Raw genomic sequence first — 25,842 nt, forward strand, 5'->3', positions numbered from 1 at the left:
GACAAAAGTAGCTGGGTTACAGTCAGGGGAGGGAAAACGAATGGGCAGACAGTGCAGGGTTCCCTCATGGCCGTTCCCCTTCAAAACAAGTATACAGTTTTAGATGCTGTTGGGGGGGATGACCTACCGGGGAAAGGCCCTAGCGGCCAGGTCTCTCGCACTGAGTCTGGCTCTGGGGCTCAGAAGGGACGGGGAGAATAGAAAAGCAATAGTGATAGGAGACTCAATGGTTAGGGAATAGATAGGAGATTCTGTGGTCGCGAACGAGACTCCCGGTGGGTATGTTGCCTCCCGGCTGCCAGGGCCAGGAATGTCTTGGATCGTGTCTTCAGGATCCTTAAGGGGGAGAGGGAGCAGCCAGAAGTCGTGGTGCACATTGGTACCAACGACGTAGGTAGGAAAAGGGGTGTGGATGTAATAAGCAAGTTCAGGGAGTTAGGCTGGAAGTTAAAAGCCGCGACAGAGTTGTCATCTCTGGTTTGTTGCCGGTGCCACGTGATAGCGAGGCTAGGAATAGGGAGAGAGTGCAGTTGAACACCTGGCTGCAGGAATGGTGTGGGAGGGAGGGCTTCAGGTATTTGGATAATTGGAGTGAATTCTGGGGAAGGTGGGACCTGTACAAGCAGGACGGGTTGCATCCGAACCAGAGGGGCACCACTATCCTGGAAGGGAGGTTTTCTGGTACTCTTCGAGAGGGTTTAATCTAATTTGGCTGGGGAAAGGGAACTGGATTTGTAGTCCAGCAACTAAGGTAGCCAATGCTCAGGATGTCAAAGCGTGTAGTGAGGCAATGGGCAATGTAACACTGACAAAGGAGTACTTGCAGGCACAGAGATGGGTTGAAGTGTGTATACTTCAACGCAAGAAGCAGCAGGAATAAGGGACGGGATTCTCCGACCCCCCCCGCCGGGTCGGAGAATTGCCGGGGGAACGGCGTGAATCCCGCTCCCGCCGGCCGCTGAACTCTCCGGCACCGAGAGGTTGAATGTCTTGTTAAGAGGAAGAAGGATACTTATGTAAGGCTGAGGAAACAAGGTTCAGACAGGGCGCTGGAGGGATACAAGATAGTCAGGAGAGAACTGAACAAAGGGATTAGGAGAGCTAAGAGAGAGTGTGAAAAATCTTTGGCGGGTAGGATCAAGGAAAACCCCAAAACACATATGTGAGAAATATGGGAATGACGAGAGCGAGGGTAGGTCCGAACAAGGACAGTAGCGGGAGATTGTGTATTGAGTCTGAAGAGATAGGAGAGTTCTTGAACGAGTACTTTTCTTCAGCATTTCCGAATGAGAAGGGCCATATTGTTGGAGAGGACAGTGTGAAACAGACTGGTAAGCTCGAGGAGATACTTGTTAGGAAGGAAGATGTGTTGGGCATTTTGAAAAACTTGATGATAGACAAGTCCCCCGGGCCAGACGGGATATATCCAACGATTCTATGGGAAGCAAGAGATGAAATTGCAGAGCCGTTGGTAATAATCTTTTCGTCCTCACTGTCAACAGGGTGGTACCAGGAGATTGGAGAGTGGTGAATGTCGTGCCCCTGTTCAAAAAAGGGAATAGGGATAACCCTGGGAATTACAGGCCAGTTAGTCTTACTTCGGAGGTAGGCAAATTAATGGAAAGGGTACTGAGGGATAGGATTTCTGAGCATCTGGAAAGACACTGCTTGATTATGGATAGTCAGCATGGATTTGTGAGTGGTAGGTCTTGCCTCACAAGTCTTATTGAATTCTTTGAGGAGGTGAACAAGCACGTGGATGAAGGTAAAGCAGTGGATGTAGTTACATGGATTTTAGTAAGGCATTTGATAAGGTTCCCCATGGTAGGCTTATGCAGAAAATAAGGAGGCATGGGATAGTGGGAAATTTGGCCAGTTGTATAACGAACTGGCTAACCGATAGAAGTCAGAGAGTGGTGGTGGATGGCAAATATTCAGCCTGGATCCCAGTTACCAGTGGCGTACCGCAGAGATCCGTTCTGGGTCCTCTGCTGTTTGTGATTTTTATTAATGACTTGGATGAGGGAGTTGAAGCGTGGGTCAGTAAATTTGCAGACGATACGAAGATTGGTGGAGTTGTGGATAGTAAGGAAGGCTGTTGTCGGCTGCAAAGAGACATAGATAGGATGCAGAGCTGGGCTGAGAAGTGGCAGGTGGAGTTTAACCCTGAAAAGTGTGAGGTTGTCCATTTTGGAAGGACAAATATGAATGCGTAATACAGGGTTAACGATAGGGTTCTTGGCAATGTAGAGGAGCAGAGAGATCTTGGGGTCTATGTTCATAGATCTTTGAAAGTTGCCACTCAAGTGGATAGAGCTGTGAAGAAGGCCTATGGTGTGCTAGCGTTCATTAACAGAGGGACTGAATTTAAGAGCCGTGAGGTGATGATGCAGCTGTACAAAACCTTGGTAAGGCCACATTTGGAGTACTGTGTGCAGTTCTGGTCGCCTCATTTTAGGAAGGATGTGGAAGCTTTGGAAAAGGTGCAAAGGAGATTTACCAGGATGTTGCCTGGAATGGAGAGTAGGTCTTACGAGGAAAGGTTGAGGGTGCTCGGCCTTTTCTCACTAGAACAGAGAATGATGAGGGGCGACTTGATAGAGGTTTATAAGATGATCAGGGGAATAGATAGAATAGACAGTCAGAGACTTTTTCCCCGGGTGGAACAAACCATTACAAGGGGACATAAAATAAGGTGAATGGTGGAAGATATGGGGGGGATGTCAGAGGTAGGTGCTTTACCCAGAGAGTAGTGGGGGCATGGAATGCACTGCCTGTGGAAGTAGTTGAGTCGGAAACATTAGGGACCTTCAAGCGGATATTGGATAGATACACGGATTGCGGTAGAATGATGGGGTGTAGATTAATTTGTTCTTAATCTAGGAAAAAAGGTCGTCACAACACCGTGGGCCGAAGGGCCTGTTCTGTGCTGTATTTTTCTATGTTCTGAAACGGAAAGCCACTCGGCCCATCGCGGAGCGGAGAATCGCCGGGGGTGGGGCGGTGCTGCCAACGGCCTCTGACCGGCGCGGCGCAATTCCCGCCCCCGCCAAAAAAACGGTGCCGGAGAATTCGGCAGCCGGCGTCAGGGCGGCTGGGCAGGATTCATGCCGCCCCCCGGCGATTCTCCGCTCCGGCGGGGGGTCAGAGAATCCCGCCCATGGTTTCAAAGCAGAATTACAGATTTCCTCTTTTCTCTACTACCGTTTAAAAAACAAACGTCGGTCTTTAAAAAAATATTTTCACTGCAAAAAGAATCTAACCGTCAGTTAGATTGCATACCTCATGCCTACTTCTCACTGACTGTGCATCAGGTAACCTTCCAACCTCAGTTCAATGAGCACTCAGTGGAGATTGTTGTGAACTGGCACTGTTTTTGCCACTTTGTTAGAGAATGATACCATTGTCAACGTTCTTTTTTTTAATGATTCTTGTTAGATGACTGGATCCATCCCAGTAAGTTGACAGCTGGAGTGAATGTCACAGGCGAGGCTGCTGACATGATGAAAGCCCTGCAGGTAAGTAGCTGGAAAAAATGGAAACAGTTTTAAACCTGCATTATATAGTGTCGTGTGGCCTATTTTGAGATGATCAGCCAGTACCATTTCCTGTGTTGTACCCACTGAAGATTATTTCAGGGCCCCGCAGAATAACTGAGATGCATGGAAAAACCCAGGAGTGGATTTTACATGAAAACATTGGCATTTCCGAGGCGATAAGGACATCGTGATGGAAAATTTAAATGCCCCGTTAACCCAAATGATTAGATTGCCATGTCTTTCATAGAGGCCTACCATTGGCTGGGTGACAAAGAACCAGCCTGAATGACACTGGGTGCTCAGATGAAATTGTTGTACCTTTACCCACTGCCTCTTCAATTCCTTGCTATACCTGCTATACCTGGTTGTGATGGTTGGAGGGCAATCATCTCAGCTCCGGGACATCACCGCAGGAGTTCCTCATGGTATTGTCCTCGGCCCAACCATCTTCAGCTGCTTCATTAACGACTTCCCTTCCATCATAAGGTCAGAAGTGGGGATGTTTGCGATGACTGCACAATGTTCAGCACCATTCGCGACTCCTCAGATAATAAAGCAATCCATGTCCAAATACAGCAAGGACCTGGGCAATATATAGGCTTTGGCTGACAAGTGGCAAGTTACATTTGTGCCACACAAGTGCCAGGCAATAACCATCTCCTACAAGAGAGGATCTCACCACTGCCCCTTGACAATCAATGGCATTACCATCGCAGAATCCCCTACTATCAACATCCTGAGGGTTACCATTGATCAGAAACTGAACTGGACTAGCTATATTAATACTATGGCTACAAGGGTAGGTCAAAGGCTAGGAATCTTACATCGTGTAGCTCACTATCTGACCCCCAAAGCCTGTCCACCATCTACAAGCACAAGTCAAGAGTGTAATGGAATTCTCTCCAATTGCCTGGATGAATTCAGCTCCAACAACACTCAAGACACTACCCAGGACAATGCAGCCCGCTTAATTGCTCCTCCTCTCACAAACATTCAAACCCTCCACCATTGACGAACAGTGGCAGCCATGTGTACCATCTACAAGATGCACTGCAGTAACTCACCAAGGTTCCTCAGACAGCGCCTTCCAAACCCACGACCACTACCATCTAGAAGGACAAGAGCAGCAGATACCTGGGAACCTCACCACCTGGAGGTTCCCCTCCAAGTCACTCACCACCCCGACTTGGAAATATATCACCGTTTTTTTCACTGTCACTGGGGCAACATCCTGGAACCTCCTCCCTAACAGCACAATGGGTGTACCTACACCTCTAGGACTGCATGGTTCAAGAAGGCAACTTACCCATCACCTTCTGAAGGGTAACTAGGGATGGGCAATAAATGTTGGCCTAGCCAGCAACGCGCACATCCTGCAAATGGATAAAAAAAATAACAACGAGACTTGTTGACATTAACAATACTTAAGAGGAAGCTCTATGAAATATTTTGATTTGGGGGTAATTTTCTGTTCCATTTGCTGGTGGCAAGGAATCTCGTCAGAGTGCAATTGGAAAATCGTAGGCTGCGATACAACTATTTTAATACGATGAAGGCGGGTGCTATACCCTCGTATGTATGTGAAATCTAGAACAGACAATGCTACATTGTAGAAAGTCGGAGTGGTAACCACCCATGGAATGAGGTAAATCAATCATCAGCAGACATGTGATCACTACCATCAGATTTGTCTCAATTAATAATAATGGTCTTGAGACTACGGCACAGTGGCTGGTTGTCTGGATGTATATACTCACTCTATACAGGTGCAATCCTGCAGCAATTTCACATTTGTGATGTATAATGTCCCCTACAGATGCTTCATCTGCTAGCTCATAAAACACTTCTAATTACCATTAGAAACATAGCTTGTAGTGCACTGTAGGGAACAATTTCAGAGTGTTGGCATAGACTGTGCAGTTTGCTTTGTTTATACAAGATATAGTTACTGTCAAAACAGATCATTCAAAAATGGACATATTTGGTAATAATAATGAAGTTTATTTTCAGGGATGAGAACTTGTTAATGACCAACTATCAATGATGTCATGTTTTATATCTATTATCTTGAAGAATACGAGTCATCAGTTCCCAGTAATGTCCTCTGTAGACCTTTTTGTACTGCTAGGCAACATATTATGCCTTATAGGGATAATCTACTTCAGATGACACTTCAGAGAAAGGTAACTCGAGCTTGCTGCATTATAGAAATTGTTTTTGCTGTAATTGCATTGCATTATTGCTTCCCTGTGCTAGATCTTTACATAAAACAATTGAAAATTGCAGTTCTTAGAAAGGATTACAAACACCAGAATGTATTAATGTAACAGAATAGCGATCTTAATTATTTCTCGAGCATGGCTTATGTTTTAGGTTTTGAACAAGATTTCTCCTGGATGGCAGAAGCTGAATTTATTTTGCTTTACAGCTCCGTTTTCCTGCTGTACTGTAATGGATACCATTTGACAGCCCCATTCTGTGATTAAAGCTCATTCAGGGAAAAATTTACAAAATGGCATTAAATCAAAGTGCTGAAAGTGCTAAACAGTGCCAAAGCACAAATGCATGATGTTGAACAAGCAAATGATCCTTCCTCTGCGAAAACGCGCCTTTTCATTAATTGTTTCCAACCACATGTAACATCCGTTAACACTATCACTAGAATTCAAATATATACATTTCAACATAAAGTTTCAGCTTTATAGAATGTGGTTAATTATTTCTAATGTAATTAACATTCATAAAACAACTTATTTGCTTCCTGAAACTTCAACGGTATGAATACTGAATAGAAAGACAAGGCTCCATGCATCTAGTCAGCAACTGAACCATAAGAGACCGCAAAGGTCCCAGACTCAAACCTGTAGTATTGACAGTGGTAGACGTGCTATGATTGCCCCTTAGTTTAAAAGGGGGGGAAATTGGCCTGGGTGTTTCTTCTTCTGATACTTAAACAATGATTCTGGCTGAAAGTGCGCACACATGGCTTTCAGGTGCGTAGAGACCGAATCATCATCTTTGCAGCTTGCTGACATTCACTGTTAATGTTCGCGTGTGAATGCCCGTCACTTGGGCAAGGCTGCAGAGCTGATCGGGCAACATTAAAACTTCAGAATCATATCCTAGTGAGGGGTTAATGCCTCCACAAGGGAGGGGAGAGAATCTTTCACAATGTACAAATGGAGAGAAGCAATTAATGCTACCTACAAACAACAGCAGAGAAAGAAAGAAATCTTCAGGAACTATCAACAGTTAAATCATTCATAAAAGAGGTCGGTAAACTTCACAGGAACAAACAGTTAAATCATCCTGACTTGATATCGCTTTTAATGCATCAAATTCATGCAATTTAATGTAGAACTGGGAACTTTAATGAATTTGCTAGTTTTGGAACCTCATGGGTGACTTCTGTTTCCTCAGTAGTGCTATTTAATATCCAGACACTATAAAATAGTCACATCAGTCATTTGGGCCCCAGGTACTAATCTTTCTTTTTAGAAACACAAATATAAATTTAAATCTGGTATTTATTGAGTATTTTTTGTCATTCTTGCTAGTTTAGAATTTCATTTTATTACCGTCTCAGGTTGTTCCCATGCATTGCTGCTCATATCGGCAATTGCAAAGTTGGCAGAGGCCTGAGAGGCAATCGATTGCCCACTTGTAGAAGAGCATTTGATATCGGAGAAAACCAATGAAAATCCAGAATCATTTTAAAACAGATACATTCATATTTAATTAATCTTGATTGAAAAGTTGCCATTTTGTTGTGCAATTCACGGGCAGCACGGTAGCCTTGTGGATAGCACAAATGCTTTACAGCTCCAGGGTCCCAGGTTCGATTCCAGCTTTGGTCACTGCCTGTGTGGAGTCTGCACATCCCCCGTGTGTGCGTGGGTTTCCTCCGGGTGCTCCTGTTTCCTCCCACAGTCCAAAGGTGTGCAGGTTAGGTGGATTGGCCATGATAAATTGCCCTTAGTGTCCAAAATTGCCCTTAGTGTTGGGTGGGGTTACGGGGTTACTGGGTTGTAGGGATGGGGTGGCGGTGTTGACCTTGGGTAGGGTGCTCTTTCCAAGTGCTGGTGCAGACTCGATGGGCCGAATGGCCTCCTTCTGCACTGTAAATTCTATGAATTGTGAGGCCCCTTTTAATATTTAACATCGAAGCATGGAAACATAGAAAATAAGAACCGGCATCGGCCATTCAGCCCTTCGAGCCTGCTCTACCATTCAACATGATCATGGCTGATGACTTTAAGGATGACAGAACTAACACAGGCCCAAATTCTACACCCCCTTGTCGGCAGGTTTTTAGGCGGTGCGGGTTGTATGAGATTAAGAGAAAGATTCCTTCCGGGTTCCCACCCGACCTGGCTACACAGTTACTTTAAACTGGGAATTGAAGCCCTTGTGGCCAAGGGCTTCTCGCCATCCCTAATTTTTAAGATAGTGGGATGAATGACGGAAAAAGAATGCAGTTAGATTTGGAGTGGGGTGGTGCCTCCTTCAGAAACGTCCTTCTGAAGTCCAACGCCTACCCCCCCTTAAAGCCTGGTGACCTTTGGACCTCCTATGCACCCCCCCCCCCCCCCCCACCCCCGGTCGCTCTTCTAGGTACCCTCTACACCTCTCCCAAGCCTTTCCTAAAATCCCACGCCGGGACCCTTTTACCTTACCTGGGCCTCTGATGCCCAGAGTTAGAGCCTCTGATGTCCCCCTGAACTTCGACTTGTGTCCACTGCAGTGCTGTTGCTGCAGGGACTGGAGAGCTGCCGGCAACTCTCTAAAGAGGGACTTCCTCCCGAGTTAGTGGTGGAGGCTCTGCCTGTAGCTAATTGACACTCATTTAACTGTGAAATAGAAACATAGAAAAAAAGGATCAGGGGTAGGCCATTCAGCCCCTCGAGCCTGCTCCGCCATTCATTATGATCATGGCTGATCATCCAACTCAGTAGCCTGTTCCCACTGACCCTCGTATCCTAGGATCCTCAGGCTCACCATGGCTGCCAGACATTGCCATCCAAAGAAATTCAGACCATAAGCTCTATTGGGGTTTATAAACAAATTTATGTAAACTACAGAATAAAATAAAAAATGTTGGCAATATATTTGAAAAATAATCCTTTCGGTGTGAATCACCATCAATCAGAAAAAACATAGACTTTTGCACATGTTCAGTTCTATAACTAAACCACTTCAGCAAAAATGTTAAAAACAAATCATTAAAAACTGCAGTGATTTATAAAAATGTATCACTGTTTGCGCAATTTTCGATGTAGAATTTCAGGATGAAGGTCATTTAAGCCTTTGAAATATTAGCACCCCAGGTTTTAAGTGTGATCGTAGAAAAGGAAAGCCACCAAATTTTTCACCTCAGCCGGAAGTGGCTGATTTCCGGCATTGGGTCAGGGTGAGTAAAGGGTTAACGTTGCAACAGTATTTTGGGACCATATTAGCGAACCTGAGTGCAGTGTGAACTCAACCAGGCAGAAATAAAATTAAAATAACATGTACGAGGGGGATTATCTTTTCAAGTGGCCAAACTTTGACTACTTTCAGTAAAAATACGAAAGGGTTGCTGAAAGTCAATGCTGATTGATTGTCACTCGTGTCATGATTTGTAATTTTCTTGAAAGAATACCCAGGGGGCATATCTTGAGATTTACAAGGAAGCAGTTTGAACTTTAAAATCCCATGGGGAATGAGAATTACTGCAAACAATGCTGAGGAAAGGGAAAATTAAAGGTTCCTCCTAATGATCTTGTATTAGAGGCCTCTTTGGTGGTCTGAAAAAGAGGATTATAGGTTATTCTTTCTCCAAATGCAATTTATGCAGCTGCTTTCCCTGTGACTACTGGCTAAATTGATAGAAAATTCCATTCTTTTGTGCTGGGTCTATAAGCAGATATGTTGAAAAAGTTTTTATCTGTCATTTTTGTCAAATATATGCTAAGTCTAGATAAACACTTTCAGTAGCACCCTGCTGTTTCTATTTATCAAAGAATGTAACATTTTCCTGCATTCTGCAGATAAATGTGTTTAGTGCTCTGAGACTGAACATCAAATAAATTTTGACCTCAGAAATAAGTGTAGGCACCACAGAAACAATAACAATATTACATTGACTGTGGGAATGAAATCAAAGCGCCCTGACTTCCTCCAGTGTGATCCTTTTACAGAAAGATTTTAGATAACTGAAAAAAAAGCATATTATTAGTGGAGACATTCTTTATTGAATCATCCTTGTGTCATAGGTTGCTTTTACACTCTAAAATTTGTGAGGAGAAAATACATTATCAGCCTTTCCAATTTTGTCAAACAAACAAATGAGTCCATTTAAGACCATTTGCATCTTGTGTAAAACCTGCAGCTGAGCTTTGTGTTCAGAGGTGTAATGACCGGTTGTCACAACACGCTGGAGGTGGTCCCATGACAAAATGATCCCCTGTCACTCCTGTCGCAGGAAATGTGGTGGCAACCTGTAATTCATTCTACTCACTGGTATCCTGCCTAGGTTTGTAAAATAGCAATTTGCAGGAAGTAAATCTGCTGAAGTTGTGCTTAACAATGTTTTAACAGTAATATTTGACGGAAGCGTTTTAACTGGTGCACGGGGTTAGGAAAGATTTGTCATTTGTTGGTATGCACAAGCTTTAATCTTTATTTCGCTGGGGAAAGGTTTTGTTTTAAGATCAAAGAAACAAAATAGGTGGAAGCAATTACCTCCTTCAAAGAAATTATTCTTTTCCTTAAATGTGCAATTATTTTATGACAAAAGCGATATACAGTCAGCAAATGTTATACAAACAGTCGATTATCATTCACCAAGTAAATTAGTAAAGATTAATAACAAAACTGAATGTTTTAATATGTTTGTACGATTCCAAGGTGTTTGTGCTAGTTTAAATAAAATATCTCTTGTAGCAGAGGAAGTTATATTTCAATCCTGCTGTGCCACAAGCTTATTTTAATCCATGGATTAATTGCAAAGCGCAAATATGCAATAAATGCAACATAAAACTTTCAACACAGAATCACAGAACTGTTACAGCGTAGAAGGAGGCCATTTGGCCCATTGTGTCTGCACCGGCTCTCCAAATGAGCATCTTGACTTGGTGCCATTCACTTGCCTTTTCCCCAAATCGCTTTCAGTGGAAGAATGACAGGCACCAGCAGCTCAGTCAGCTGTGCTACATCAACACTGCAGCCAGCAGCCTTTGGTTTTGTTCATTTTTATTTGCCCTGAGACAGTCCAAAATAACCAGAGATATGGGGGGATTTCTCAATGCCCGACACCAAAATCGTGCTCGGCGATTGGGCGGAGAATCGATTCCAACGCCAGAATCGGGGCTGCCGCCGGTTTGACTCCGGTTTGCAATTCTTCGCCCCCCTCCAAACAAGCGTCATCGTGCCAGCCCCTCATTGGTACCGGAATCGGTGAGGTGTTTACGCCGATTTTCCTGATGTGAACCTCTCGCAGATTTTCCGTTCGAGCCGGCACTTAGCCGCAAAAATGGAGAATCCCACCCATGAAGCCCACCACAAACTATGGACAGGATTTTCCTGCCTGCCAGGGCAGGTTCCCTGTGGCAAATGCAGCGAGCCTACCAAAGGTGCATTGACTTTGGCGAGACCGAAAGATGCTGCTCGCGGGCAGGGCCAAAACATTCCGGCCGATGTTCACTAACCATTGGCTCACCCCTCCCCCGGCAACTGAAGGTGAAATAGACTGTCCAGAAGAATTGGTGCTGTACATGACCCCGATATGAGCTTCCTATACTTTATATGATTTAGAGATGTGGATCAGAAATTGGCTAGCTGAAAGAAGACAGAGGGTGGTGGTTGATGGGAAATGTTCAGAATGGAGTTCAGTCACAAGTGGCGTACCACAAGGATCTGTTCTGGGGCCGTTGCTGTTTGTCATTTTTATCAATGACCTAGAGGAAGGCGCAGAAGGGTGGGTGAGTAAATTTGCAGACGATACTAAAGTCGGTGGTGTTGTCGATAGTGTGGAAGGATGTAGCAGGTTACAGAGGGATATAGATAAGCTGCAGAGCTGGGCTGAGAGTTGGCAAATGGAGTTTAATGTAGAGAAGTGTGAGGTGATTCATTTTGGAAGGAATAACAGGAATGCGGAATATTTGGCTAATGGTAAAGTTCTTGGAAGTGTGGATGAGCAGAGGGATCTAGGTGTCCATGTACATAGATCCCTGAAAGTTGCCACCCAGGTTGATAGGGTTGTGAAGAAGGCCTATGGAGTGTTGGCCTTTATTGGTAGAGGGATTGAGTTCCGGAGTCAGGAGGTCATGTTGCAGCTGTACAGAACTCTGGTACGGCCGCATTTGGAGTATTGCATACAGTTCTGGTCACCGCATTATAGGAAGGACGTGGAGGCTTTGGAGAGGGTGCAGAGGAGATTTACCAGGATGTTGCCTGGTATGGAGGGAAAATCTTATGAGGAAAGGCTGATGGACTTGAGGTTGTTTTCGTTGGACAGAAGAAGGTTAAGAGGAGACTTAATAGAGGCATACAAAATGATCAGGGGGTTAGATAGGGTGGACAGTGAGAGCCTTCTCCCGCGGATGGAAATGGCTGGCACGAGGGGACATAGCTTTAAACTGAGGGGTAATAGATATAGGACAGAGGTCAGAGGTAGGTTCTTTACGCAAAGAGTAGTGAGGCCGTGAAATGCCCTACCTGCTACAGTAGTGAACTCGCCAACATTGAGGGCATTTAAAAGTTTACTGGATAAACATATGGATGATAATGGCATAGTGTAGGTTAGATGGCTTTTGTTTCGGTGCAACATCGTGGGCCGAAGGGCCTGTACTGCGCTGTATCGTTCTATGTTCTATGTTCTATATCCATGTCATCATTAAGCCCACCTACATCCAACTCTGAAACATCGCCAGACCTCGCATTTCTCTCAAATCATTTGTTGCCAAAACCTCGAGACTTGACCATTCTAAAGGGGCTGTTTAGCACAGGGCTAAATCGCTGGCTTTGAATGCAGACGGCAAATGTGCCAGCAGCACGGTTCAATTCCTATAACAGCCTCCCTGAACAGGTGCCGGAATATGGCGACTCGGGGCTTTTCACAGTAACTTCATTGAAGCCTACTTGTGACAGAAGCAATTTTCATTTTTCATTTCATTTCATTTCATTAAAGTCCTGGAGGACTTTTGAAGACATCCATCTTCCATCCCCCACAAACTTACAATAATTCAAAACTCTGATGCTTGTATCCTAACTTGCAGCAAGTCCCATTCTCCCAACATGTTGTGCCCACTGACCCATAGGCTCCCATTTTAGCAATGCCAAGATTTTAAAATCATTGAATCATAGAATTTACAGTGCAGAAGGAGGCCATTCGGCCCATCAAGTCTGCACTGGCTCTTGGAAAGAGCACCCTACTTACGCCCATGCCTCCACCCTATCCCCATAACCCAATAACCCCACCTAACCTTTTGGATACTGAGGGACAATTTAGTATAGTTAATCCACCTAAACTGCACATCTTTCGACTGTGGGAGGAAACCGGAGCACCCGGAGGAAACCAACGCACACACGGGATGAAAATGCAAAATCCACACAGACAATCACCTGGAATTGAACCCGGGTCTCTGAAGTTGTAAGGCAGCAGTGCTAACGACTGTGCCACCGTGCCGCCCCAAAATGTTTACCATGCGCCAGCCAGGAGTCGCTCCTTGATTTCAATTCCCTCCATACCTAGCCCCTGCCTATTTCAGTGATCTCCTCTAACCTATAACCCTCTGAGACTTCTAATTCTGTCCGCTTGTGCATCCCCCAATTGTAGTCGCTCCATCATTAGCGACCAAGCCTTCAGCTGCTGAGGTTCTTTTAATAAGGCAAGGGGCGTCCACACTGAGTAAAACTAGAAACAATGTTTATTTACAAGAATAATACCTACACTGCCTGATAAATCCCTACCGTGTTCTCCTCTGGTTAGTGCTTTGCTGGCTGATCTTTTATACAGTGATTAACAAGATACCCTGCCTCTAGCGGGGGAGCTCATAATCCGCAAGGAGCGTGGGGAAGACAAGCACCCCCACTCCGTAGGCCCGGTGTGGGATATTGCAGCTCTAACCTCCAGAATGCTGTCCCTAAACCTCTCTACCTCTCATTCCTTGTTTAAGACATTCCTTAAAAACTGCCTTTTTGACTAAATGCCCTTGATAATCCTCCTGTGAAGTGCACTATGAAGTTTTAATACGTTAAAGACGATGTATAAGAGCGAGTTATTAATATGCTTGTTAAAAACATTGTTCACTGAAATCAAAGGCTCTCTGTTGCTCAGAGTCACCTTGATTGCTTTGATACCTTTAGTCAGTTCCTGACCTTAAATAGGTGAACAGGGAAAGATTTAACTTGTGTGTACAATTTCTTCTATGGTTATTCCAGCACGGCTTCGTCAAGGGCAGTTCATGTCTGACAAATCTGTTAGAGTTCTTTGAGGAAGTAACAAGGAAGTTAGACAAAGGAGAACCAGTGGACATGATTTATTTAGATTTCCAGAAGGCCTTTGACAAGGTGCCGCATAGGAGACTGTTAAATACGTTAAGAGCCCATGGTGTTAAGGGTAAGATCATGGCATGGATAGAGGATTGGCTGACTGATAAAGGGGTATTTTTCAGGATGGCAGCCGATGACGAGTGATGTGCCTCAGGGATCGGTGCTGGGACCTCAGATTTTCACAATATACATGAATGATCTGGTAGAAGGAACTGAAGGCTCTGTTGCTAAGTTTGCAGATGATACAAATATCTGTAGAGGAACAGGTAGTATTGAGGAAGCAGGTGGGCTACAGAAGGACTTGGACAGGCTAGGAGAGTGGGCGAAGAAGTGGCAGATAGGATGCAATGTGGAAAAGTGTGAGGTTATGCACTTTGGAAGAAGAAATAGAGGCTTCGACTATTTTCCAAATGGGAAGATGCTGAGGAAATTAGAAGCACAAAGGGACTTGGGAGTCCTTGTTCATGATTCTCTTAAGGTTAACTTGCAGGTTCAGTTGGCAGTTAGGAAGGCAAATGCAATGTTAGCATTCATGTCGAGAGGGCTAGAATACAAGACCAGGGATGTACTTCTGAGGCTATATAAGGCTCTGGTCAGACCCATTTGGAGTATTGTGAGCAGTTTTGGGCCCCGGATCTGAGGAAGGACGTGCTGGCCTTGGAAAGGGTCCAGAGGTTCACAAGAATGATCCCTGGAATGAAGAGCTTGTCGTATGAGGAACGGTTGAGGACTCTGGGTCTATACTCATTGGAGTTCAGAAGGGTGAGGGGGGGGGGATCTAATTGAAACTTACAGGATACTGTGAGGCCTAGATAGAGTGGATATGGGGAGGATGTTTCCACTTGTAGGAAAAACTAGAAGCAGAGGACACCATCTCAGACTAAAGGGATGATCCTTTAAAACAGAGATGAGGAGGAATTTCTTCAGCCAGGGGGTGGTGAATCTGTGGAACTCTTTGCCGCAGAAGGCTGTGGAGGCCAAATCACTGAGTGTCTTTAAGACAGAGATAGATAGGTTTGTGATCAATAAGGGGATCCGGGATTATGGGGAGAAGGCTGGAGAATGGGAATGAAAAAGATCAGCCTTGATTGAATGGCAGAGCAGACTTGATGGGCCGAGTGGCCTAAATCTGCTCTTATGTCTTATGGTCTTATAATGCAGACAGAAGGAGGCCATTCAATCCATTGTGCTTGTGCTAACCTCAGATTGAAAGAGCTTTCAAAGAGAACTTCCCTGTTGTTCCCCGTTGTCCTACAAATCTTTCAAGTATTTATTCAATTCCCTTTTGAAAGCTATTGTTGAATGTGCTTCCACCACACTTTCAGGCAGTGGCACTCCAAACCAGAACACCTTGAAGCATCATAAAGTATTCCTTGTGTTTAAATTTTCTTCTGATTAATCACAAAAACTGTTTCTCCTTCTTTTCTCTGTTAAAACCATTCAAAACTTTGGACAATGCCACCCAATCTCCCTTTAACCTCCTCTTTTTAAGTTCAACATTTTATTTCGATAATCCAAACTGTAAAAAAAAAGCAAAACTTGTTCTCAAACAAAACACACTCTAGTATCTATCTGTTCTTTCAAATGGTTGGGCAATAGGTTCCACAGATGATTGTAATCAGATGCGTCTTTAATATCTCCAGAGACTCATTTCTATTTGTTGTAGATACATTGGCAGTAGTTACCAACATTCAGGAAATTTTGCTGGCTTCTTAGCTTTTACCATATGAAAAGCTACTCTCAGTAAAAAAAAAACAAAGTATTTTTAAAGTATATGTTAATCTGGTAGATAACTCTTACCTCATAAAGGATAGATTACTTTTTCCTTCAGAACAAAGATGCAAAGATTTGCAGTCCTTTCCTTTCAAATCGAGCTTCTGCAATCTTTCCCTTTGGTTTGAAAAAAAATCATTGTGCTAGAAGCAGGACGCCACCCATAAACCGAGCCAAAGCCCCACATCAAATTTATCATTACAGCAAGTTTCCATTTAATTTAGCCCATTTTGTGTGAGGGAGGGGGTCTGATTTACAGGTTTGTTTTTCAGGCTCGGGCTGTAGGAAAGAACTCCTGCTGCCCCTGACCAGCAAGAAGTTTTTTTTCAACTCGTTCATGGGACGTGGGTGTCGCAGGCAGCGGCAGCATTTATTGCCCATCCCTAATTGCCCTTGAGGGCCACATTGCTGTGGGTCTGGAGTCACATATAGGCCAGGCAGGTAAGGATGGCAGATTTCCTTCCCGAAAAGGACATTAGTGAACCAGATGGGTTATCATTAAACTTTTAATTCCAGATTTTTATTGAATTCAAATTTCACCATCTGCTGTGGCGGGATTTGAACCTGGGGCCCCAGAGTACCCTGGGTCTCTGGGTTACTAGTCCAGTGATAATACCACTATGCCACCGCCTCGTGCTGTAGAGAAACTTACCTGACCCATCTGGAATTTCATGCTGCCCTACAGCTGCTGAGATTCCCGAGGCTCAGGAAACTGCAGACGGCAGGTATTAAAAATATAAGCAATGTTAAAATGGACGCACACAGCCTCCTCAAAATCTTTACTGATGAACCACCACTTGACAGCGGGCTGGTTGCTCACCCAGATAGACCTGTGTTAAAAACGGAACTGGGTGGATTACGGGTGGACTCAACTTTCTATTATCAGCCCCCTACCAACCCTGGAGGAGTGGGTGAAATGTCTGACAGCTTAGCAGTTTGCGCAATTTGTCCTTATTAACTGCACCTTTTAAATTAAATTCACTTTATTTTATGGTAGAAATCATGACATGGACAGACGATGCTAATAGTTCATATTATCCAATTCTGAAATTTGGAAATGCTAATCAGAACAGAGTGGCCAAAGTCCTTTTTCTAAGTACCTTCATAATGTATTATATTTATATAATTTTAATGCTTGATTTATTAGCCACTGGGTGCAATGAAGTTATGCTATAATTTGGATTGTGTTTATTAACCAATTTGTGAAGGATTTGTTAATTTTTCAAATGCAGAATTATGTCAGTTTATTTTTTGGTGGGTTCAGAGATTCAGCTTTAGATAAAAAGGAAATTTCATGACTTTAAATCGCAAGATAGCAACCCTTAACTACAATGAATATTTTACAGCATACCCCATCCAGTAAGTAGATGGTTAATTCATGGTAAAACATCTTTGAAAAATGAAAAGTAATGTCAAACTGGATGTCATCCTTATGTTTTATTGCTGATGCATAAATCTTGCTGACAGATCAAGTACTTCTGATTGCCTGCCTATTTTAGATAGCTTGGTGAACTCAAACAGTTGCAGAGAAATACTCTGAACATATCGTCTTCATTAGCATACTTTACCAAAAAGCAATGAAGCAAAGGGGAGAGCGAGTGGTGATGGTAATAACTGTTTGAGTAAAGCCTTTTACTTTGCAGAAAGATCACTAATGTTTTGCCTTTGGGGTTTTTCGTACTCCGAAGGATGAAAATGAGGAATATTTTTCAAACAGCAGGGGTAAATTTTAGAAAACGGGTAACACATGGAGTGATGGAGATGGCAGTGCCACAGGGTGTGAAACACAAATTAAAATTAAAAAATTCTAAAATGTAAAAACTGTAATTTCAGCGTTTGCAACTAATGATTGTGTTTCATCATCACTTTTATTATAGCTTGACAAAAAATACAGAAAATGAAGTAGAAATATTAGCTAGAATTATAATTCAATTCACACCATCACCCTTAACAACCCCGACGACCACCCTTGGCAAAAAAATGTAAGCTTTGGTTCATACTACATAGGATAGGGGTGCAACAGTTTATATTTTCTCCATTCAAACTCAATATTGTTCAAATTGAATAATTCTGAGCACAAATCGTGTACACCATATTTTCATCAATTAAGCACCCGTTCTGGTGCTTTGAGACAGTGTTGGTGATGATTTGATGGAAGTTTTGCTTTTCCACAGGAAACCACATCCAATATCTGTAAATATCATTGGATGCAGTGACACCACCAGTGCCAGGGAATGTGACAACTAAAGACAATACAGACACCTTCCCGGCATTGGTGCTGAAGAGGACAAGGAGAAATCTGAGGTTGGTCCACTTTTTGCATTACTCTTACTAAGAACTGATAACGACAAAAAGCAGATTGTTGACTTTGATGAGGAGTAGAGATGTCTTGACCCAACTTGTGCATCATGCTCTTCCCTTCCAACAATGATGATGTGTGATACGGACCTAATTGGTTAAAACCAAGGATCAGGAGTTTCACAAGGTGTTTCACAGCTTGTGGGTATCACTGGCTGGGCCAACATGTGGTGCCTATACCGAACTGCCCTCAACAAGGTGGTGGTAAACTGCCTTCTGGAACCGCTCTGTGCAGGTATGAAAGATGCTCATAGACATGGCTGGGAAGAATATTTCAAGGAGCAGGATTTTACAGCTGCAAATCAGGCAGCACCACCCCCCCCCCCTCCCCCCTGCCTCCCACCCCTCCAATGCTTATGTAAAATAAGGCATGATGACATTGGGTGAGCAATCCACTGTCATCCCGCCTATCTCTGATAATATGGAAGTCAAGCGGGTACCGAAACTGGAAGCCCCATGAGTGCCGTTCCATCTGGTCCCTGTTTGTGGGGATCAGTGCTGAACGATGCTCGTCCGAGGCCTCCGAGGAGAAGGGGATAGATCCCAATGCCTCGGGTGTCTCAGGAAACTGCACATTAGAGTGAGATTAGCTGTCTCTATGATTCTATGATCCTGGAAAGCAGGCATCTGAAAGATGAATTTGTAGAGATAAATTAGAACATTACAGAAATAGCAAATCCAGGATATTACTTCACATCAAGTCATGAAGGTGAGACAAAGAGAGCACATATTCAATTTTAGTAAAATATAAACTTGGGACTCGTGTGAAGAAATTCTCCACACAGAGTGATGAATCTATGGAACAGATTTTGTGGAGGATATATGAAAGTATATATGAAAGTAAAAATCCTGGCAGTATTTAAGAAAGAATTGGATGAAGCAAGTGGAACCACGTTGCAAATGTGACACCACTGTTTAAAAAAGGAGGTCGGCAGAAAGCGGGTAATTATAGGCCGGTAAGCTTAACTTCGGTTGTAGGGAAAATGCTGCAATCTATCACTAAGGAGGAAATAGCAGGGCACCTGGAGGGAAATTGTCCCATTGGGCAGACGCAGCATGGGTTCACAAAGGGTAGGTCGTGTCTGACTAATTTGGTATAATTTTTTGAGGACGTTACCAGTGCAGTAGATAACAGGGAGCCAATGGATGTGGTATATCTGGATTTCCAGAAAGCTTTTGACAAGGTGCCACACAAAAGGTTGCTGCATAAACTAAAGATGCATGGCATTGAGGGTAAAGTGGTAGCATGGGTAGAGGATTAGTTAACTAACAGAAAGCAGAGAGTGGGGATAAATGGGTGTTTCTCTGGTTGGCAACCTGTAACTAGTGGGGTCCCTCAAGGATCAGTGTTGGGCCCGCAGTTGTTCACAATTTACATAGACGATTTGGAGTTGGGGACCAAGTGCAATGTGTCAAAGTTTGCAGATGACACTAAGATGAGTGGTAAAGCAAAAAGTGCAGAGGATACCGGAAGTCTGCAGAAGGATTTGGATAGGTTAGGTGAATGGGCTAGGGTCTGGCAGATGGAATTCAATGTTGCCAAGTGTGAGGCTATCCATTTTGGCAGGAAGAACAGCGGAATGGATTATTATTTAAACGGTAAGATGTTAAAACATGCTGCTGTGCAGAGGGACCTGGGTGTGCTGGTGCACGAGTCGCAAAAAGTTGGTGTGCAGGTGCAACAGGTGATTAAGAAGGCTAATCGAGTTTTGTCTTTCGTTGCTAGAGGGATGGAGTTCAAGACTAGGGAGGTTATGCTGCAATGGTATAGGGTGTTGGCGAGGCTGCATCTGGAGTATTGTGTTCAGTTTTGGTCTCCTTACCTGAGAAAGGACATAGTGGCACTGGAGGGAGTGCAGAGGAGATTCACTAGATTGATCCCAGAGTTGAGGGGATTAGATTATGACGAGAGGTTGAGTAGGCTGGGACTGTACTCATTGGAGTTTAGAAGGATGCGGGGGGATCTTATTGAAACATATAAAATTATGAAGGGAATAGATAGGATAGATGCGGGCAGGTTGTTTCCACTGGTCGGGGAAAGCAGAACTAGGGGGCATAGCCTCAAAATAAGGGGAAGTAGATTTAGGACGGAGTGTAGGAGGAACTTCTTCACCCAAAGGGTTGTGAATCTCTGGAATTCCTTGCCCAGTGAAGCAGTTGAGGCTCCTTCTTTAAACGTTTTTAAGAAAAAGATAGATACCTTTCTAAAGAATAAAGGGATTCGGGGTTATAGTGTACGGGCCGGAGAGTGGAGCTGAGTCCACAAAGATCAACCATGATCTCATTGAATGGCGGAGCAGGCTCGAGGGGCCAGATGGCCTACTCCTGTTCCTAGTTCTTATGTTCTTATGAATTTTTAGGATTAAGAAAGAAAGTTGGGCCACATAACTTCCATAATTATCCTGAACACGACCTTGCCAATCTTCCAAAAAAGAAAATGAATGGTGCTTAATACATACAATGACCAAAGTGCTTTTCTGCAAAGGAAAATATCTTCACCTTTACATGCAGAGCTGCATTTGCGCATATGAAATGGAATAAAAATTTGGAGGCTGATCACAGTGACGCACAAAGGAAAAAGTTGCTGGATCTTACAAATGAGAAGGCCACTCCTTCAGAGGCTCCTAATCAGTTTATCTAAAACCACATCCTTTATTAATTTGGACAGATGTCGCCAGGGATAATTCAACTGTTGTTGAGATTTGGAGAAATAATACTCGATTCAAGCTGAAGATTAGAAGTAAAACCGTTCTTATCAAATACCACAGGTAATCTGTACCAGAATTGGACATGAATGTTTTCATACAACTTTATGTTGGTGCACATTGGCTGGGGGAAGAAATTAAGCCAGCCCGTTCAGTTGTAGCCACAATAGCTAAAATGCGGCAGCTTATTTGGCTGTACCAAATCGAGATACAAAGACGGGTAGATTTTCGAATGTGTGTGCGTTGGTCAGCAAACCATTGCCGGGACTCCCGGATTCAGTTATCCCGCCGGTAGCGCATCCCGGCCCACGGGTTTCCCAGTAGCGTGGAGTGGCATCAATCGGAAATCCCATTGACAAGCGGCGGCAAGAGAGAATCCCGCCGCCAGTGAACGGCGAGATGCATGTGAGTGGAGAACTGGAGAATGCAGCCCCACATCTCATTCACGAGGAAAGTGCTTAGTGCAAAGCTGTGCACCCAGAGTGTGAATTCATATAATCTACCCTCTAAAATGTATTTATTTTCCAGGTACTCTGAACTGATCTGCACAATCCTTGGGCTGGATTCTCCATTATTGGGACGATGTCACCACGCCTGCATCAAAACAGTGGAGTTTTACTCCTGAAAATCCTGGATTAAAGGGACACAAATTCCCAGCCCTGCAGGGGACTAGCAGGGACCCGGATTAAATCTCGCAGCTTTGGCTGCAGATATGGGCCCCTGCCCTTCCGGGTCAGAGGCCACGCATGTGCATGACAGCGGCCTCCAGCTGCAGCGCCGTGCTCCATGTGGAGTTGGACCGCGGAGCTGGACCCGAAAAAGAGACCTCTGATCGACCGCGCGCACGACCCTCAAACCCCGCACAATCATTCCCCGGCTGCCTATAAGGCCCCCTTAAGTTCCCCCCTGGTTTCCGATCGGTCAGCCCCCAACCAGGGCGGCCGCGGACTAATTCCTCAGCCACCACATAAGTATCCCGACCGGCAGGATCAGGTTAGTTCCACGCCGTCGGGACTTTGTCTGGTCGGGGGCGGAGGATGTCGGAGCGGGTTTCTGGCAATGGCCCCAAGCGGCGCGGTGTATTCCCCGGTGACGCCGCTTTTCGGTGCCCGGAAAATCGGCAAACCGGCGGCAGTCCTGATTACGGCATTAAACTGGATTCTCTGCCCCGGTGCCGACTGCTATTACGGCTTCGGGGTGCAGAGAATCCAGCCCAAGTGTATTAGTTAACTTGACTCTATCACACCATGGGCTGGATTCTTCACCCCTCCCTCTCCCGCCGCAAGAATGCCGCGGGCGAGACGTCGACATTAGAGACATCCATTGACCTCGGGTGGGATTCTCCGGTCGCCGGGCAGACGTGGCCTTAGAATCCCGCCCCATGTCATTAACTCATGACGAATGAATGTCAGTCAAGCCATCATTCAAAATCAAATTGATAAGGGAGGTGAGGAGATGAATTGAGAGGCTTAATATGTTTCTTTAAAAAAATGGTTTCAAGCAGTGTTTGGTCAAGATTTATGAATGCTAATTAATACAAAAGCTGAATGTCATATTTCAACTGCATTAATATTATCTATTGAAGTCTGTGATCAATAGAAATTTAAAGTCAGGTTAAAATTAAAGAGGTTGTCATAGGAATTATCAAAATTAATTTTTTAGACATTTCTCATTGTTGATTTATAATTCAGGGAAGGTACACTGACATTATTAGATGCTTGATCAGCAGAGGGGAATGACTATTATAACATTATCATCTTAACAACAGAGAATGACCTGTTATGACATCACCCTCAAAATAGACTGACATTAGCCAAACACGTTTATTAAATGCTCGCATCTCCTTTGGAAAACTAATCACACGGGACTTAAACAGTGACCTAAAGGGGGCTATTTAAACTGCAGAAATTGAAGGAGATTGGACTAAATGTATCCAGTCTGCTTCTGTTTTCAAATTGTTTCCATAATGACAGATAGATTTGGTGAGAAATAGTGATACATAATCTGACCTGGGCACTTCACTTTGTTCTGCCTGAAATAGCACTTTTGTGCTGGAGTCAATGCTGCTGAAGCGATTCTTAAAAAAAAAAATCTTTAGCGTGAATCTGGAGCAAAAATTTTGAAGTGGCTGCAGCCAAAATAATTAGAAGCGTTTGAAAATCTTCCTTGAACATGGATCCAAATTAAAGGAGTTGGTTAAAAAAAATATAGACTTTAGCAAAAGTATAGATGGGGGCAAGGAATTGTGGTGAAGCACGTCAAACGTTGGTGGCTTTTAAGAGTCGCATGTAAAATTGTAGGCTAGTCCTCTGTGGACATGAGGCCACATATCAAATTCAGCTGTCACAGCTCTGTGCGTTTGTTTATTACATTCCTGCAGCTATAGCGGTGACCTAAAATGTGTGTGACCCATATACTGTAGGTCTTGAGAGTGTCACCGGATCAGCAGTGGAAAAGGTCATTTCTCTTGAACCCCTCGAAATCATTCCTTAATACCAAGGCCAACCGAGAAGTTACCACAATCCGTTATATAGCTGTCAACTCCCACTGAGAGCAAGTTTTATTTAAAGGACATCTAACTTGTTTTATGGTGGGGTGGCATATTTGTATTGATTGTATTGTAGCACTGTGAACATTTTGGGCCAGTATTCAGATCATACTGAACAGACAGTAAAGAGCAATCGTTCTGAATTCTGTTCAAAATTTACAAAGTGGATCATCTTATTATCATAATTAAACTCAAGCTTACAGCTCAATGAAATATGAAAATGATTGTGCATAATGCATCAGTCGTACCAAGAGCCCAATAAAAATGACACTCCTTCATGTTCCTCTTTAACAACTCAAGGTGAGTCACAATATTGATATATTGGATTCACTATTTAAAAAGAAAATTGAGTAATGGTACGCGAAAGCACTCTGCAAGCATCATCTAATTCTCTGATTGATGTGTAGGAGATATATATCTAACTATTACATCAAATCACATCAAACACATGTTATGCAAAAACAGAATAAATTATTTATGCAAATGCACACTGGTGATTTATCAAGCACTGGAAAGGCAGAACCTGCTGTTGCATGTCAATGGGCTGATGATGCTACCTGCCAGTTGGGAACTAACCTTCATGTCGCAATAGACTTTAGGCAACCGTGAAAGGTGACGAAAAAGAGCCGGTGGAAGAATCCAAGTGGTTCTCAAAAATCTTTCCTGATGGATGTAAATTCTTTCAGCTGGTAGCTGATTTTAAAGCCAGTTTGAAAGACAAGCTGCTGATAGCAAAGCAAAGTACTGTTAAGTCATTCGAATCCGGATTGCCTCACAAGCCTTTTCCGGAAATATAACGGCAAAATAGGTAAATCCTGTAAAATGATAATTCCAACCCAATTCGTTTTTTGAGATAGTACAATGGAAAATTTGCTGAACTGAGTTTAAGGGTGACCACTTTTGACTTCAGAACTTCTCAAACTACTGTCTTTAAATGAGAATACATTTGCTTTGTACTGGGGCTAAATGGTTAATGACTAAGTACAGGGTATATATTTTTCATCTTTGCTTATCAGTTAATAAGAATGCAGTTATTGCATCTCAGGCTCATTTTGGTGTGATGTAACCATTATAATAATAATAATGAAGTTACTGTAAAAAGCCCCTAGTCACCACATTCCGGCACCTATTCGGTATGGGAATTGAACCCGCGCTGCAGGCCTTGTTCTGCATTACAAGCCAGCTGTTTAGCCCCATTAGTGAGTGAGGCAGACCAGAGTCATACTGCTCACTTGACCACAGTGAAAAAAGAATTCTGGACAACGTTGCTGTTCAGCTGCAAATCTTTGCTTTCTGGTGGTTAGTTTTCTGCTGCCAAAGTATGGGCGCTTCTTTCATAATGTTAAAAACATGGAAAAATACGTTTATCGAGTTTCAGAATAGGCAAGTTTGTCACTTTCAAAATATGGCTTTTGGCCAGTGTTGTGACTATCTGGTATGTTTTAGAATATATCTTTTTGTTTTAGGGTGTAATTTATAGTTTCAGAATTAAACTTTAACTGTAGAAATTGAGATTAATGCAATTAAAGCCAGACTAGAAGAGCAGGTGGGCTTACTTAGCTCAAGAACTGGAGACATGGCATCTGCCATCCTTGCAAAGAATTGCACTCCGGAAAGATGATTTTATTTTGAGAGTTAGAGCTAAATTAGTTTAAAAGCACTCAATGAATCCAGATAGGTTATAGAATTTTCATAGAATTTGCAATGCAGAAGGAGGCCATTCGGCCCATCGAGTCTGCACCGGCTCTTGGAAAGAGCACCCTACCCAAGGTCAACACCACACCCTATCCCCATAACCCAGTAACCCCACCCAACACTAAGGGCAATTTTGGACACTAAGGGCAATTCATCATGGCCAATCCACCTAACCTGCACATCTTTGGACTGTGGGAGGAAACCGGAGCACCCGGAGTAAACCCACGCACACATGGGGAGGATGTGCAGACTCCGCACAGACAGTGACCCAAGCCGGAATCGAACCTGGGACCCTGTTGCTGTGAAGCAATTGTGCTGTCCACAATGCTACCGTGCTGCATTTACTTCAACCGATCACAAAATAAATTGTAAATGAGGAATAATTGTCTTAAAAGTTGGTTTGGGGATAACCCAGAGAAAGCTATTGCCTGGATTCTTCGCCCCGCGGTGTCGACAGCACAGGTCGCTATCAGGCGGGGAATTAGGCGTCCGGCCGAAATCAAGGTTTGCACTGGGCACCAAACCAACGATTGTGCTGTGGCCCCCTGCTGGCAGAGGGATCAGGGTTAATGACGTGCACAAGCAGGAGGATGCTAATGTATGCAAATGGATCTTAATGGCCTATTTTCATCCACTTATCGGGCCCGACACTAGAGTCTCCAGGCCCTGGCGATTTTCCAGATGTCCGGGC

At 43.8% G+C, this 25,842-nt stretch overlaps 1 long non-coding RNA gene across 1 annotated transcript; it reads left to right on the top strand.

Moving 5' to 3' along the window:
* The first annotated feature begins 3,441 nt into the window (after positions 1-3,441).
* Positions 3,442-23,928, top strand: LOC140407772 (uncharacterized). The gene is made up of 3 exons (XR_011939792.1): positions 3,442-3,518; positions 18,020-18,149; positions 21,437-23,928. It is a non-coding gene; the product is annotated as an uncharacterized lncRNA (long non-coding RNA).
* The last annotated feature ends 1,914 nt before the right edge of the window (positions 23,929-25,842 follow it).

This window comes from Scyliorhinus torazame, chromosome 2 (genome assembly GCF_047496885.1).
Source record: "Scyliorhinus torazame isolate Kashiwa2021f chromosome 2, sScyTor2.1, whole genome shotgun sequence".
Lineage (NCBI taxonomy): Eukaryota > Metazoa > Chordata > Chondrichthyes > Carcharhiniformes > Scyliorhinidae > Scyliorhinus > Scyliorhinus torazame.